Here is a 17,822-nt window from a genome sequence, read left to right on the forward strand (position 1 = left end):
GGCAGAGTCACAGACAGATAGGGCCCAGTGGCTTATGCTGGAGCAGGACTGTTCTGGATGTCTTCGCAAGGTCTTGTTCGGGCTCTCCTTTGAGTTTTAACTTTGATTTTCATGGTTGTACTTTTGTGTTAGTAGTGCTTTTTCTCTGAATGTCAGGAAGTCTGTAGCACTCGGAGCGTGTGTGTGCGCACACACAGGCGCTCTTGTAGCTGCCCGAAACTCAGGGTCAGGTGACACAGGGCTGTCCTGAGAGGACCTTTCAAGCTAACTCAAGACCCTCCTGAGACACCTGGAGAAAATAAGTTGAATGAGGGACATAATGAAGGAGAGAAGAAAAGAAATGACAAAATAAAGAGAACGGCCAGGGTAACCTTTGCATTTTCATGGCCCGTAAAGGGAAGTGTGTCTAAACCTGGAGAGACAGCTGTTCTGGTAATTTCTAGTGAAATTCATGTCTGTGTATTGCCGTTTAAAGTTAATTTTATAGCGCTGTGTGAACTAACAGGCATCATGGTGTAATTGTCATGGTTATATAGCGCTGTGCTTTGTGTGGCGTTGCCCTCAGCTACCCTCTTGTGACCCTTTCAGCTTCTCTCATCACCCTCTCCCTTCTCTGCAAACAGCCCCTTCTGTTTCCACGTCACATGGGCATCTCTGCAGGACTCCAGGTGTACTTAAGAAGTCCAATTCTGTATAAGAGAGACAATGTGACATTTGTCTTTCCTCCTCCAGTACTGTCCCTTGATTCCCTACCATCCCTGGCAGTATTTCCCATTCTGGCCTTTTGTCTGCCTCCTATCCATCAGGAAGGAACCCTTGATCTTCTCCTTCCATGATATAATGTGTGCCACAATAGACCCAGGAAATGACCCAAATCACTACAGCTTAACCCCTCAGGTGCCATCTGGAGTTCCAAGATGCTGACAGATTTTGATTCCTGACTGAAGGCATGTTGGGAAAGTCCATAGTGAGGTTACTCACTGGAGTCATACGTAACGTGAGACTTGAGCTCAGGCAGTGGGTATGACTAACTGCAATATTGTCAAATACTCAATATTGTCAAATACGCAATATTGCTTTTTTTTCTTCTTTAGTATTGGGGGCTGGACCTATCACCCCCAAGCACTCTACCACTGAGCTATATCCCCAGCACTTTTCATCTTTGTTTACAAACCACAGGATACGACTTATCATCTAAATGCTTCTCCTGGCTTCCAGATCACACTCTGGAAATTGCAGCTCGAACAAATAAAACAGCACATGTCTGATAAGGATAAAATCACTAAGACTCCAGCTGACTCACAACGTAACCTTTGTGATACAGGGGGATGCTTATTTCTCACTTTCTTTGGGGATTTCCAAGCCACTCTGGCTCAGGAGTAGAATATACTTAGCCTAGGAACACAGGTGATGATAAAAATGGCCTCCAGTAAAATACTTCTCCTTTTGTATCATGCATCTATATTGATATATGAGGATATATATTTAAGCGTAGGTTCTGCATGTGAGATAGTACATGTTGTTTTGAGCAGTGATCTTGCAATGTGTTCTATTTTTTTTAATCAGTTTTTTTTTTTTTTTTTTTTTTTTTTTTTTTTTTTTTTTTTTTTTTGGTTTTTCGAGACAGGGTTTCTCTGTGGTTTTTGGAGCCTGTCCTGGAACTAGCTCTGTAGACCAGGCTGGTCTCGAACTCACAGAGATCCGCCTGCCTCTGCCTCCCGAGTGCTGGGATTAAAGGCGTGCGCCACCACCGCCCGGCTAATCAGTTTTTCTTATTGATGTGACAGAATGTTGGACAAACACAGCTTAAGGGATGCTGGAGGATAGAGGAGATATAGTTAATCAGGTGGGAGAAGCTGGCAGTGGGCATCTCTATGGCAGTGGGAACATGAGGCAACTGTTCACATCTTAGTGGCTCAGGGAGCAGACAGAGAAAGGGCTGGAACCAAGAAAGGGCTATAAAGTGACCTTACCTAAAGTGACCCACTTCTCCTAGCTGGGTCCATCTGTTAGTGGTCCCACAAATATCCCAAAGATCACCACCAAGGTGGGAATCAAGTGTTGCAAACATATAAATGAACACATAGCTTGTGAGGAACCTTCCAAGTCACACTATCGCCCATATTACCCCAAACATTTGAGGCTCAAGTGGTCTTCTTGATTGAGTCTTCAGAGTAGCTGGGACTCCTATTGTACTTGACTCTGGGCAGGAAGACTGTGAGTTCAAAGTCAGCCGCACTATACAGACAGATCTTGTGTCTCCCCTGCCCCTGAGAAACTATAAAGTGTGAGCCTTAAATTACATACACATCGGAAGTGTAAATGCCCCTGTCCACAGACTTCTATGTCTGGGAAATTGGAATGATGCTATAGCCCACGCCCAGACAGAGACCACACCATGCTTTTCCCCTATCCCTTACTCTGACATGTTAAGGGTGGCTACAGTTTTAGGCTCAAGATAATTTCTTAAATCTCTCACAACTCAATTTTCTCCCCTCAAATGACAGTTTGAAGATGAGAAAAATAATGATTGAAGTTTTGAGGAATCAGCATAAAATCAATACCACTAGACTGTCGTGGAATGTCTACAGGTAGTTGGTATTGTACTGTGATGAGTTCATTTAGGGGGCTAGAGAGTTTGAAGTCATTGATCTTATCTGTTTAACGCGCATCTGTTTTCTAGAATAGAGCTTGGTAAAATATGGCAGTGGGCGCATTATCAACAGATTTCCAGGCACCAGACTGGGGTGGGGGATGTTGAGGAGAGGTAAAAACTTTAAGGAAGATGACTGGGGAAGCAGCTCAGTTGATAAAGTGTTTGTCATGCAAGCAAGAGGACCTGAGATTGGACCTCCCATTAGACAGTGGCCCAGTGCTAGAGTGGCAGAGACAGGCAGGTGCTGGGGGCTTGCTGGCCAGGCAGCCTTCTAGAACCAGGAAGCTCCAGGTTCAATGAGAGAGAGGTCCTGTCTCAAACAAGGTGGAAAATAATTGAGGAAAACACTTGATGTTGACCTCTGGCCTACAGCAGGCATGCATACACACCCACACAAATTACACAAATGAAACCACACATTCTTGCATGCATGCATGCATGCCTGCACACACTCACATATGCACACAAACACATTTGAAGAAAATAGGTGTGGTAATTTGAATGCCATTGGCCTCCATAATCTCATAGGGAGTGACATTACTGGGAAGTGTGGCTTTCTTTGTTGGACTAGGTATGACCTTGTTGAAGGAAATGTGTCACTGTGGAGGTGGGCTTTGAGGTCTCATACATGCTCAAGCCATGTCCAGTATCTCAGTCTACTTCCTGTTGCCTGTGGATTAACATGTAGCAGCTTCTTCTCCAGGACCACGTCTGCCTGGTCTGCCTGCACACTGCCATGCTCCCCGCCATGATGATAATAGACTGATCCTCTGAAACTGTAAACTGCCTTCTCAATTCAGTGTTTTCCTTTAGAGGAGTTGCTGTGGTCACAGTGTCTGTTCACAGCAACAGAAACCCTAACTAAGACAATAGGCTGAAGTCAAACTTCCCATTTCATCTGTAACAATCCTTATTTTATGTATAACTGTAAAGTCAAGAAATAGATAACTCTATAGTTAACTCTAAATGAAGAGCAGAATTGTTCCCAAGAAGGGCAGATGGCATCTTCCATTATAGCAGACGTTGAACTATTAGAAGCCATGGTGAGGGAGCTGCACAAAGCCTTGGTTAAGCCTGCTGGAGAAACAGCAGCCATAACCTGGGATTTCTATATGGACAGGTTCCTTTGGCTTCTCGGCACAGATGCCCACTTGTGTTCTCTGACTGTTGGAAGTCCTCTGTGGTTAATCTCTGGAATTTAATGTCTTTGATCATATATATAAATGGCCACAAGGGAATCAGGGCTCATCTCTGCCTCACAGGGACTCTGATTTGCAGGCAAGGTTTGTTCTACCTGGAGAGTCAAATTTGTAGAGGCCACACGACGAGCCATGGAGACTTCCACATTCCCGCTTTGACCTCCACACTGCTGTGCTTCTGCCCAGAGTGAGGGCTCCTGAGTCCCATCTTAAGTCTTACTCTTTTGAAGGTCTCAGAAGCTGTGCCCCATTCCTTTAACATAGTGAACGTTAAACTGTTTATGAATAGGCTGCCTATTTTCATTCGTCCCCATGTGGCTTGCTGTATAGTTTTATGCCGGTGGTAAAAATCCCAAATCATTTAGGGAAGTATGAAAGAGGTCTTTTTGTTGGCTGTATATGTGTACACATATAAGAACACATGTGCACACTTGGATATGTGCCATGCACTCTATTTTGTAACCTACTCTCATCCATTTCACAATAGAGTCTGGAAGTCTTCTGATCTGGGTGTTTGCTGGCATCTACTTCTCTGTGGAGCACTGTAAGTTCATCCAGCATTCAGGCACAGCTTCAGTTATTGGGTCACCCCAGTGTGGGTGAGTTTGCTATCAGATTTGTACAAGGACATGCCTCCTGACTGAGAAGAAACTGCTAGTGGAATGGCCAAGTTAGCGATGTGAAGGTGTTAATGAGATTCAGTTCATTGGGACAAACATACAAAACAAATGTTTTTTCAACAAAAATGTCATTCTTTTTGCTCATGAGCTGCAGGTGAACATTCCGGTTGCCTCCATTAACAGTGGTTTTTTTTGGGGGGCATGGTATGTGGGAACTCTTCGGCTCTCAGGTACAGACGGCTTCTGAGGAGACAAAGGAGGCCAGGAAGGGCTGGCTTGGGAAGTGGCAATGGGGCAGGCTGAGGTGTAGATAGCATCACTTTCTTGCCATTGGCTGGGCTTAGACACCTGACCATACTTGGGAAGTGGCAATGGGGCAGGCTGAGGTGTAGGTAGCATGGCTTCACTTTCTTGCCATTGGCTGGGGCTTAGACACCTGACCATACTTGCCTTTAAGGGGTGAGGATTGGAGCGTACTGTAACTGCAGGCCCAGGAAGAAGAGGTGAACGTAAGTTTTGCTGTGCCCCAGAGTGCCTTCCAGAACCTTCCAATGTATTCACACTTCCAGGGGCAGTGCCAGCAGTGAGAGCCGATGCTCCCCCAAATCCTCTCTATGTCTCTGGGTACTGCTGTCCTGAATTTTCCAGTACTGTAATGGGACTTGGTGTCTGTGGGCTTGCATATCTCCGTGTCTTCATCTCTGTCTCTGTCTCTCTCTCTCTCACCAAGATGTAAGATGTTAAAGGTCTATTCTTATCCTATATCTCTTTTTTCTATTGGCTTCATTCCTTGTTTACTCTTTTTGACTCATGGAAGCTCTTACTAAAATCAGGACCCAGTCCCAGAGCATTGGGATTGTCCTCATCCTTGATCCTTCTCCTGCAACTCCTGTTCTATTTTGTACAGTTCCCCCCCAATGACCACCAGGAGAAGAAAGCACCCTTTACCCTACAGTGGTCCTGTGCTATTAAAATTTCTATTTATTTTTATTTTATGTGTTTGAGTGTTTTGCCTGCATGTCTGTCAACACACCATATGCATGCATGCACTGTCCTCAGAAGCCAGAATCTTCTGGGACTGGAGTTACAGATTGTTGTAAGGTGCCATATAGGTTTTGGAACTCAAACCTGGGTCCTCTGGAAGAGCAGCCAGTGCTCTTAACCACTGAGCCATCTCTCAAAGTCCTTGTGGCATTTTCTTACTGTTCAGCCCTCAGATGATGGGGAACTGAGGGTCCAGGAGAGGTGAGCACGGTGTGCCGCGATGCTGTGAACCTCGTCTATCCTCACACCTGGGAGTGTGTCACAGGACATCTGACAGTGGGATCTAGTTGCAGAGTAACCTACAGGCACCTGGCTAGGATGGTCCAGAAAACCTCCTGACTGTATCCCAGGGATATTGGCAGGTAATGGGGTGCCAGGAATTGCTCAACGACTTAACTGCACAAGAGGAGGCAGAATTATGATGAGATATTACACTCCTGAGGGTAGGGAAGTGGGTGGCATTAAAAAAAGTTTTGCTCCCCCTTCCAGGGCCCGTTGTACAAAGAACTTTTATACGGGGGGGGGGTACTTCTTGACTGATTTGTGTAGTGCAAGCTTTTTCATGTATATTTTGTTCCACGTAATTCTATACACACCACCGTGTATCTCTTGCCTCATTAGCATCCTAAGTCTCCACAGAGGGGAGGATGTTGTAGAATCATAAGAAGGTTACTTCTGACACAGGGCTGCCTGCGCGACTGGGACGGTGGTGCATGCTGGTTTTATTTACCTTGGGGATGTGTCTGTGTGAGTTTCAGGGGGGGGGGTTGCTTGGGCAGACGTTTGTGACTTTTTAATCCGCTCTTGGTGCTTTTTTCTCAGTCAATAGCATCTTTTCTCCACAAGAGGGCAGCAAACAGCGTCCCAGGAAGGCTGCAGGCTGGAAGGTGGTGAAAGCAAAGAGATTGGTGGAATTAACTCTTTAAAGACCTTCTGAAAGTTTTGTCCTTTGTAACCATGGTGACATGGAGACACAAAGCTTTCTAAGTCCGTGGGACTTGTCTCTGGGGATATCCGAATATTTTAATGTAGATTTATTTTCCCTTTAAAGACAGACATGTCTTTAAATTTCTGGTGCAGGTGGATCTGATGCTGGAGATTTGGGCACTAGGGGTTTCTTTGTTCATTTTCATAGTTCCGTTTCCCCAGAAGATACTATGTCTGAGTTGGGCCTTCTGACTGAACGCTGTGATGCCTGCCTGGCGTCTACTCAGTATACTCCTCACAGAAAGACCCAGAAAATCTGGAGCAGTCCTAGCAATCAGGCAGTACAGGAAGCTAAGTACTGGGGGCATGGGGTCCAACATAGCTCGAGTTCTGTCCCATCTTGGTTGTGCGACTGTGTCCACACCATTTAACCCCTCTGAGCGTGTTTTATCAGCTAGACCATGAGACAGTTGTCAAGCCTACCGGTTGCCGGAATGACTGACTGAGGACAGCAAACACTATGGACACTGTGAGTGGTGCACAGACGACAGACTCTGAAAGGTCGTGCACCTGAAAAGTGAGCGGAAGCTGTGGGCTCTCTAGGGAGATGTGATGGGTGTCTTCGGAGTTCAAAACTTTATGTTCTATAAGGAAAACAGTGCTTCTCAGTGCTTTGGGAAAGCTTATGAGAATGAAGAAAGTAGTTTTTTGTTTGTAGAAACACCAAGTTGCTGCTCAAATTGGAGAAAGAGGTGAGTAAAGGCCTCACTATGTTGGGGTGCAGAGTGGCCCAGGCTAGCCTAGAGTGACTAGTTGCTAGTTGCAGACCGGGGTGCCTCTCTGAGCTAGGGGCCAGGGAGATGCTGATGGCCAGGGAAAGTCTGCAATGCTTTCCCACCTGGGAGCGAGCAAGGACTACTCCTGTCTGTTGACTGAGGGCACGCAGTGACAGCAGGCATCTCTCGTTTAGTTGTTTCAATCTTAGGGGAACCCCCGAACCTCTTTGGGGCTCAGACCCATCTTCTGGAGGATGAGGATAGAGAAAGAGACCGAAACTGATCTTCACAGGGTGGTGAGAGGGGTCAGTTAGATTCTGTAGGAAGCCCACAGAGCACACAGGCCGACTTGGTTGAACACTACCTTCTCTATTCCAGCGGGGTTTCCTTCCTGGTGGCTCTGGGTTCTTTATGTGGACGGAGAATTTTCAGTTTCCTGTTGTTTTTTCTGTTATAAATGCCGATACAAAACACAGTGTGGTGTTGTTTACCATTATTTTAACTTCGTTTAAATTCTTTGAAGAGTACTGGTTGCATTACGGTAGTGCCCTGTGCTTCAGTCACTCTGAGGACACTCTCGCGTTAACTGGCTCCTTTACCCTTAGGCATTCTTACGGAAAGCCCGTTTCTTCTAAGATGCTAATTGTGCGGGGAATAGTGTTTCTATTACACAAGAGTTCTTTGGTGAGGTTCTACTCTACCGTGTTTGTTTTGCCAATGATAAAAGCTGCACATTATGGTTGTTATTTCAGTTTTAGTGATTTCCCTGCACTGCTGAAGTTTTGACACTAGAGGGCAGGCGAGGCTTAGAATAGCTGATAGCACCTCCGCACCCCCTCCCTACAATGTTTTCTGGCCACTTAAAAAAAAATACAAAGAAACCACTGTAATTAATTTTACTAATGCATTTTTAAATCCCATACATTCAAATAATTATCATGTAAACCTGTGTCCCTTGTCTCTTGACTAATCAACGACAGGGTGTGTCTAGAACTGACTATAGGAAATAATTCAAGTTGATGAATTGAATTCTTTTGTTATTGTTGTTTTTTGTTTGTTTGTTTTTTGAGACAGTGTCTTACTAAGTAGCCTTGGCTGGCCTGGAGCTTGCTATGTAGACCACACTGGTCTTGAACTCTCAGAGATCTATGTTCCCTACTTCCTGATTATTTGGACTAGAAGTGCCTCCATGTCTGGCTAAGGACATTGTACTTTTAGGTATCAGAACTACAAGTATTGGTATTTTCCTGGCCTATGGAGTGTATTATTTGTGTCTCTTCATTAATTCCTCTTATGTGTTATATGTATGAGTTCCTCTTCCTTCCTCTTTTTTCTTTTCTCTTTCTCTAAAGTATCTGCTGGATTTAGTGCCAGATAAGCAGGGCTTCCACCTCACACTGTAAAGGGCAAGGAGAGGTTCTGTTTTTAGAGAGTTGTGTGTGCGTTTTCTGCAAAAGTAGGTATCTTTTTTTTCTCATTTCTTTGTGTGTGTGTGTGTGTGTGTGTGTGTGTGTGTGTGTACAGCAACATTTGTGTGGAGGTCAGAGGACAACTTGTGGGATTGGTTCTCTCCTTCCACTCTGTGGGTCCCAGGGACTTCTGTCAGGCCATCAGGCTCAGTGGCACAGACCTTCACCCACAAAGATAAACTAAAATGTGGCAAGTATCTTTACCCACTAAGGTCCCTACTGCCCCATGTAACAGCATGGTTTTAAGGAAAGAGTCCTGGCAAAATAATTTGAAATAGAATATGCAGAATTGTGTGTGTGTGTGTGTGTGTGTATGTGTGTGTGTGTGTGTGTGTGAGAGAGAGAGAGAGAGAGAGAGAGAGAGAGAGAGAGAGAGAGCAGAATAATGAGATAATGATCCTGTGAAATTGAAATTCTTCCAAGAATCTCATGCTGGGACAACAGAGAGTCTAAAGAAAAACCTTTCCCTTGAGAAGAGATTTATAATTTACCAGCCCACCTTACAGGGATCTACGATGAGTCAATGGTGAGCAGGATACACCTTGATCGGGACTGCTTATCTAAGTGTGACCCTGGCCCTTTATTTAAACCTTAGCTTCCAGTCAGGACCCTGAGGATACAGCTGGTGGGGGTGGGCGTGCTGCTGGAGCTCTTTATCCTTCTGCTCCACGTGGTCACATGGAATAGATCTCTTTTTCCTGGCTTTCATCATGAATTTAGCTATTTGAATAGTTTGAGATTGTGACTCTAAGCCTGGTTACAGCTCTAAAAGTTGGAGGCAGTAAACATATTTTGACTCTGTTGGGCATTTGCCTCCTGGAAGGAAGCCCAATGATGCAATTTTATCTATTTAATTTATTTATTTGAGCCAGGGTCTCACTATATAGCTCTGGCTGGTGTGGAACTTCTTGTATAGATCAGCCCAACCTTGAACTCGTAGAGTAACTTGCCCTCCTGTCCCTCAGTTCCGTACAAAGGTAGAATTTTTTCCACCATTTCCCTGTCTTCTTCTCCCTGCCCATAGATGGCTGCTTGGCTAAAGAGTCTCCTCAGCAACATATTCGATTGCATTGATAGGGATTAAAAGCAAGACAGCTCCATTCTGTAGGTATCTAGTTAGGATCACAGACCCAAATAAACTGAAATATCAACATGGCCTAGCCAAACTGGAAGTCAACTCCAAGAACACAACAATTTTTTTTTAGTAAACACTATGCAATCAAAGTTAAACTCAAGGGACAAAGGAAGAGTTCAGAGTCTAAAATCCAAAGAGACCCTGACTCCTCAAGATGTGTTGGGTCATCAGCCTTTGTTCTTTCACTCCCTGGTTGCATTCTCTCCTTGGGCCTTTGATGGACTTTTGGGCAGGTCTTTTCTGAGTTAGCATTTTTCCTCCCTGACCTTTTACTAATCAGATTTTTCCATATGCATTTCAAGTTAACCAAACAGGTACATCCAGATTTAATTTATATACTGGTGGTACCAAGTTGACCCATTCCCAAGATACAAAAGAATGCTACTTGGGAACTGGCTCTCAGGATCCTTCCTGCTGCAGGGAGCTGCCAGCCTGCTTCCTAATGGAACCTGCTTGCCCTTGTTTCCTTCCTCTAGGTTCTTCTCCATGATTGAAACAAGGAGTTCAACTCTGAACCGGGAAACTGGTAAAAACACGAACAGGACAAAGGAAGCATGGAGGAATGGTTTAGGAAGCCTGTGCTTTAATGATAGGAAAGCACCCATAAACTTCTGGGTGGTTTTTTGTTTATTTTTTGGTCTATAGGGGATGGAACCATCATACCAGAAAATGCCGAGGTCATTCCATGGCTATATTGTGGTTAAGTCTTACAAGGTGGAGTCTGGAGACAAGGCATTTAGCAGCTGTATCGGTCACTTTTCAGACCCTTAGTAAGAGAGGGAGAACTACTGATTTAGAAGAAAAGGGAATTGGGAATTCACTTCTGGCTCTTGTCAAGTTACTGTTATGGTCCATAGCGTGATGAGTCTCCATTGCAACAATTCCAAACTCTGGATTGCCAGAGAAGAGGCAGGACTTGCCTCCACAGCTCCAGAAGGACGCAAAAATCCTTCTTCATTTTGCCCCAGTCTGGGTCCTCCTGACTGCTAAGGTCTCTGGTACGAGAGTCAGTCACCTACCCCTGGCTCTGCGTGATTCTTCCTAGGTGGCATCTTGGGAACTCAGCACTTGCTAAGAGAGGGGAGAAACAGGTCACAGGGGTTCTCACCCTTCCTAATGCTGTGACCCTTTAATAATCCTCCTGTTGTGCTGACCCAACCATAGCATTATTTCATTGCTCCTTCATTCCTGTAATTTTGCTATGATTATGAATTGGACTATAAAATCTGATATGCAGAATATTTATTATGTAACCCCTGTGGAAGGGTCACTTGACTCCCGAAGAGGTTAAAACCCACAGGTTGAGAAGATTGAGAACCGCTGGGTTAGAGGGTGTTGGCATTCTCTTGTGTCCTCGGGAAGTTCATGTCCAGCGCCCTTAACAAGGTTGGCCAGGGGAAAGTCCTGGCAACTGAACAGGGGCTCTTTGTGTCCTTTCTCCCATGGGAAGGGAGAGAGGCTGTGCCAAGCTTCTCACAGGGAAGAGTAAGCTTTTGAACAGCCCACTAGCAGGGCCTGCTCTTCTCCCTCCCTTTTGGTCTTGGAGGAGAAACAGACCTCAGCCTTTGAGCCACTCTCTGGGGAGTTAGAGGATTTTCCTTCCTGGGGAAGAGACCTCTCTTTATTCTTCCAGGCCACACACTTACGCTCATCGCAGCAAAGCCTACAATTTGGGGTTTGAAAAGCCATAAGGTTACTGGCTCATCTGTCTGTCAGAACTCCACAAGAAAACCAGAATCCTTTGTTCCCTGTAAGGGAAGTAAAACTACTGGTAAAAAAGCAGGAAGAGAGGAGAGTGGAGAGGAGGCAAGAAGGAAAAAGAAGGCTTTATATTTTCCTAGGCGTTGCTTGGGTGTTTTAAATATTTTGGCCCATCTGGTGGTCTCAGAATAGGATGCTAAAAATAGTGTCATTGAAGAGGCATCTAATAACACATTTGAAATGATTAATTGGCTGTGGGAAGATAGTGTTTGCAATAGTTAAAAACAACTCCCAGGGGCACATGACATCTTTGTGGTTAGGGAATGTCTGAAAGCTTGCAGCAGCTGCGGGCAAGTTAAAAGGGCCGAACATCCTTGACCAAGCTGGGTTTGTTCAGCAGGGAGGCTTGCCGGTTTCTCACCTGTAGGAGGGAACCCTGAGGTCTGAGAGCCTGGGAACAATAGAGAAGTTTATTTTAGGAAACATGGGATCAGAACAGAAGCGTGAAATGAAACAAATGCTGTTCCCAGTAGGAAACTCTGCATAGACTTTGCATAGCTACCAGCTCAAGGGGTAGGGCTGGGGTTGGGATTTGAGTAACTTGTCACTCAAAAAGAAAGAAGTGCAAGGCTGAGGTAGTTGGTCAGCATTTCTGCTTTCCTTCCACTGAGTAAAGCTTTAGGCCCCGGCATGTCTAATCTTCTTCGGATGGATTTGTCCTTTGGCAAGTATTTGCAAGGATGGTGGCAGACATTTTTTTTTTTTCCCCAAGAAAAGCTTTGTAAGTCTAGTTAGATTTTAGCTCAAGAAGGGAACACAGGGACCCACGCTGCTCTTTTCTGTCCCCCAACTCTATAGTTTTCTTGTCAATTCACAGGCTTTCAAGAAAAGTGAGCGCCAGTTGGGGGCAGTAATTGCTAACAAGGGACAGTCTTGGTGATCGAGTTATTGCTATCTAACATATCTCATGGGAAACAGCAATCCTGTTTAAAGGGAAAGAGCGGTTTATAGCTTTGAGATTCCGGCTCAAAGTTGGAAGCATCTGCAGGTTGAGGCAGAGATGGAGGGCAGAGAGGGAGGGCTAGGAGAACCATTTGCAAAGGCAGTAAAATCGGTGTATGAGAGAGATCGGCTGGCAAAGAGGAGGCTGGAACGCCCGCCCCTCCTCCAACCTGAGGCCACTGGGTCTGACCACTGGCCTAGGTGCAGCACACTCCACAATGTGTGCAGATGAGCCCGGGCGGAGAGTAGATGTTAAGGAGAAACGTGATGCGTGAGATTGTGTGTGGAAATACACGGAATGGACAGTGCTCGTGAGAAATCACCTGCTCAGCAAGTGACTCAAAAAGCCAGAGCTATGTGTGTTAAAAAAAAAGCAAAACCCCCCAAAACAACCAAAATCCAAAACAACAAACCCTCAATTCTTTGCACAGCGGTGCCTTATTGATCTGCTGAATAATCCCTTTGCTGTATCCTGCCTCTTCCTCTTTGGAAGTGTACTCTCTTTTCTCTTAAAAACTTATTGTTTTGAAATTTGATGTGTATGGATATTTTGCCTGAATATCTGTCTGTGTAGCACATGCCTGCAAAGACAGAAGAGGGCATTGGATCAGCTGGAACTGGAGTGCCCTGTGGTGGTGAGTTGCTTTGTGGGCTTTGGGAATGGAACCATCTCTGGGGCCTCTGGAAGAGAAGAAAGTGGTCTGCAGCCCAGTGCACCATCTCTTAACCAACCGCCTCTACTCATTCTTTGTTTAGGGACTTAACCCAGAAGCCGTCCTGAGGTATTGTCTGACCCGTGGTGTCTTCTGGCATCAGAATGAATGAACAGTGTTTTTTTTCTCCTACTAGTGTTTATATAGCATGCATGCATTTCCGTGTCTGTCTGGGTGTCTCTGTTTCTGTCTTCTGTATTTCTCCGGGTGGAAGCAAGCTTACCTACCTCTCTTTTCTGTTTTATGGTATCCTGATCTTGAATAGGCTCTCGAGTCAGCATGTCTCCAGACTCAGTGTGAACCGAGTGGCTCCAATATGTCACTGAAACCTGAGTTTGAACTCTATTAATTTCAGAATTGGAGATGATCCTGAAATGATAAGGCTGACATTTACCTATGTATTTGTTATGAGAAACTGATGGACTGAGTAAATATACAGAATAAATATGTTTACCTAGCAGCTGCCATTGATCTTAGAGGACCACCCAGGGCTGATCCACTCACATTAAAATGCTTGTGCCTTGGCTATGCAGAGACCTGGCTTTGTGACGGTGAGTGATGTCGTCCAATTCTGAGCCACAGACATTATTACTGGATGTCTCCTCTATCACAGAGTGTTTTGGTGAGGTGAAATTGTCACATCTTATGTGGAAGAGAGACGCTTGTGCTACTACCCTTTTTGGCTATCAGATTTCTGAAACATGGACCTCAAAACAATGAAACCCAAAGAACCCTCTGCTGGGAGAAGGGAAGACTGAAAAGTGGTGGACCAGGACCCAGAAAGAAGGAAGGACAGCCTCCCGCCTTAGGAGATTTGCTGCAGCCCCGAGGACTTGTCCTTCACACAGCCCTGAAGCTCACCTGGTGACAGTGGCAGCTGTGTGTGTGCTCCTGCCATGGTTTCTTCTTTTCTTTTTTTAAAAAATTGGTTCTTTTTTTTTTTTTTAAATACAATCTGTTTTTCCTAGTGCGTGAACTGGCTTTTTGGAGCCCATTCCCTACAGAGGGAAACCTTGTAGCTTGTTCAGCCTAGGTATAGGGGTTCCTTCTTTTCTAGACAGCAAACAATCTCGGATGAAAAGGTATAAGTGAAATGGTGGCTGCCTGGTTTGGCTAAACTGAAAAGAAATCCACCTTCCTTTGTGAAATTATGTTTCATAATTTCTTCAAAACACTGGGGTACATAGCAGTGGGTTTGCAAACCCTGACAAACAAAAGACTCGAAGTGCTTGGAATTTAAAGTATTTATTTTAGCTTTATTTATTTATTTATTTTTATAAAAAAGACCCTTATGTTTTAACTGACATAATAAGCAGTATCCTTTTAGAGTTTATAAATTTTAATACATGCAGATATCCTGAAGCCATGTCCATGATCAACATGAAAAGTGTTCATCCCTCACAAAAGTTTATTGTATTTTAAAAAGTTTGCTTTTCTTTTTTTTTAAAATCGGGGCGGGCAGTAGCAGAGACAGAGAGAAACACAGAAAGAGAAAGCATATGTGTGTGCCATGGTATGCGTGTTCTTCTGCCCTCAGACTCCCTCCCCCACCCTGCTGTAGGAGTGAGAGCTTGCAGGTAGGTACTGTATGTCAGGTTGAAGTGGATTCTGGGAATTTGAACCTGTGTCTTTGCACTTGGATGACAAGTACTTTGCCCCCTAAGCCCTCTTCTCAGACCATCTGGCAGTCTTTTCAAATGGGTCACTTTTGACCCTTCCCCAGTTATGTCCCTATGGAAGATGCTCATTTTCTAGAACTGTGTTTAAGTGGAATCAGATAGATTGTAAACTTTTTAAAAATCTGATTTCTTTCTGTATAATTATTTTATAATCATCCATGCCATTTGAAATATTAATAGCTCATTTAACAACTTTCTAATTAAAATTTATAATAGACATATATTTATTTTTTTGTGAGTAGTCTACCATTATATGCCTCACATTGATTATCTAGTCACTTGATGGGTATTTTGGGTTTCCTCAGGTTGGGCTATTATAAATAGAGTAGCTGTGAACTTTTTAAGCATTTATGGGATTCGGCTCTTGCTTCTTTTGCGTAGCTAATGACCACGGGGGCCAAGTGGTTAGTCCACACAACAAGTGTGTGGTTGCCTTAAAGAAACCAAGAAACTGTTTTCCAAAGTAGTGTGCCCATCCACTACCACTAGTGTGAGAGTCTATTTCCTCCATGTTCTTGTCATCCACTATGAGGTCCATATATGCAGAGTTTCTCTGTGTCCTAGCAGACGCCCCCAGATAACTACCCAGAATCATTATTAATTACACATGCTCGGCCAATATCTTGGGCTTGTTACTAGCTAACTCGTACATTTTAAATCAACCCATTTTTCTTATCCACCCTTCTTTCAACATGACACGTTTATCTTGCTTCTCTCTGCCTCTGCTCATGGCTCCTGAGACCCCGCCCTTTCCTCCCAGTGTCCTCTGCGTCTGTCTGTCCCACCTGTCCCTCCTGCCTAGCTACTGGCCAGTCAGCTCTTTTATTAAACCAATCAGAAGGATCCTTGGTAAAGGCGCTTCTTCACGGTGTACAAAAAGATTGTCCCACAGCAGGTCCGTTTCTCTAGGTTAGCAATTCTAATAGAAGTGTAAGATACTTTTCTTCAGGTTTGATTTGTATCTCAGTGGCTGAGGAGTCTGTGTGTCTTTTCATTTGCTTCTTTGCCATCCACCTATTCTCATTTCCAGATTGTAGAGTGGCTTTGTTTTTATTATTCATGTGTGCATTTGCATTTGTGTGAGTGTATGTGTGCATGGATGTGCAGCTGATCGTGGGTGCCAGAAGAGGGCATCAGATCCCTCATAGGTGACAAGTGTTTGTTAGGCACTGGACGTGGGTGCTGGAATCTCAACTCTGGTCCTCATGATAGGGCAGCAAGTGCCCTTAGCTGCTGAGCCATCTCTTGGCCCTGCATAGGTTCTTCTGTGAAGTGTCTGTTCAAACTGTTCTTCCTTTTGCTCGACTGTGTTGTTTTCTGACAGCTGTGTGGTCTTGCTGTATTCTCTATGTTTATTTATCAGATAATAGGCTTAGAAATATTCAACCCCGGCCTGTGGCTTGTCTTAGCATTTTCCTAACTTCCTCTTTTTGAGAGGAGAAGGTTTTTGCTTTAATGGGATCTGATGAATTTGTTTGGCTTTTTTTTTTTTTTTTTTTTTTGTATTTTTCGAGACAGGGTTTCTCTGTAGCTTTGGTTCCTGTCCTGGAACTAGCTCTTGTAGACCAGGCTGGCCTTGACCTCACAGAGATCCACCTGCCTCTGCCTCCCGAGTGCTGGGATTAAAGGCATGTGCTACCACCACCCGGCTTGTTTGGCTACTTTTGATGCCTTTTGTATCTGAGAGATATTTGCCCTAGCTGACCATCTCCAAGATTGCTTTCTGTCTTCTTTGTGTTGTATTTCCATGGAGGCTTTACATCTAGGTCTGTGATGAGTTTTGAGTTACTAGAGTACATGATACACTTAGTACATTTCTGATACATGAAAGTTTGCTTATTGTAGGAACAGCAAGAGTTTCTGACCATCACGTGGAGCTAGAACCAAGGCACTGGGCAGAGTTCTCAGCCCTTCTCAGAACTTGATTTTTAGAAGCCACATCTGTGAAATAATATTTTTTTTCTAAATTAAAACTATTTATTTTTATGTGTCTATATGTATGTATTGTGTGTGTGTGTGTGTGTGTGTGTATACACATGTACTATGGTGCACTTTTGGACACTTGTGAGAGTCTGTTCTCTCCTCCCACCTCGTGCAGCCTGTGAACTTGCTTGTCAGTCCTGATGGCAAGTGTCTTTACTAGCCCCAAACTCGTTTTCAGCAGCAGCAGCACCAGCAGTAGCAGCAGCAAAATTTTTCAGTGTAAATTTTTCTCTTATTTTATTGAAGTTATTGATAGTATTTGAGAATAATACAACAATACAATAGACATGCTGGGAATTGAACTCAGGTCCTCTGGAAGAACAGCAAGTGCTTACAACGTTCCTGCAGCCTCTCTAGGCCCTAGACCTCTCCTAAAGGGGTGAGGCCATCTATGAGGTCTTAAGGTAGTCCACACTGAATAGTCTGAGTAAGTGGACTGAAGAGTACATTGGTAATTTGATAAAAGTATTTAATTTTTATTTTTAGTTTTCTTTTTATTTATTCTTTGTGTCTTTCCCATCATATATCTTGATCCCATTCATTTTCCATCCCTTCATATCTGCCCTCTACCCTTGCAACCCCCTCCAAATAAAATTCAATTAAGAGAAAAAAGAAACAAAAGAAAAATATAAAAAAAAACACAACCCCAAAAGGAAAAATTCCATCATAGAAGCTGTAGTGTGACATAGTGAGTCATGCAGTAAACCGTTTTATCCATATCTCTTTATGTGTATGTGAACTAGCCGGGACAGTGCAGGATAGCTCACCCTGGAGGTGAAGAGGACAAAGAGCTGGCAGACTGACCAACCTTGGAACTATCCAGGCCAGAACCAGAGTTATGAGTTGACCCATTCCCAACACCCACCCCACCTGTGATCTACTGGAGCACTTGAAGTCCTGCAGACCCCAAACTGCAGT

At 44.2% G+C, this 17,822-nt stretch overlaps 1 protein-coding gene across 1 annotated transcript in view; it reads left to right on the forward strand.

Annotated features, from left to right (window-relative positions):
* Window positions 1–17,822, forward strand: part of Tafa4 (TAFA chemokine like family member 4) — a 201,012-nt gene that overhangs the window by 48,239 nt on the left and 134,951 nt on the right. The gene's annotated exons all lie outside the window — the stretch shown is intronic.

This window comes from Chionomys nivalis, chromosome 1 (assembly GCF_950005125.1).
Source record: "Chionomys nivalis chromosome 1, mChiNiv1.1, whole genome shotgun sequence".
NCBI classification, from domain to species: domain Eukaryota; kingdom Metazoa; phylum Chordata; class Mammalia; order Rodentia; family Cricetidae; genus Chionomys; species Chionomys nivalis.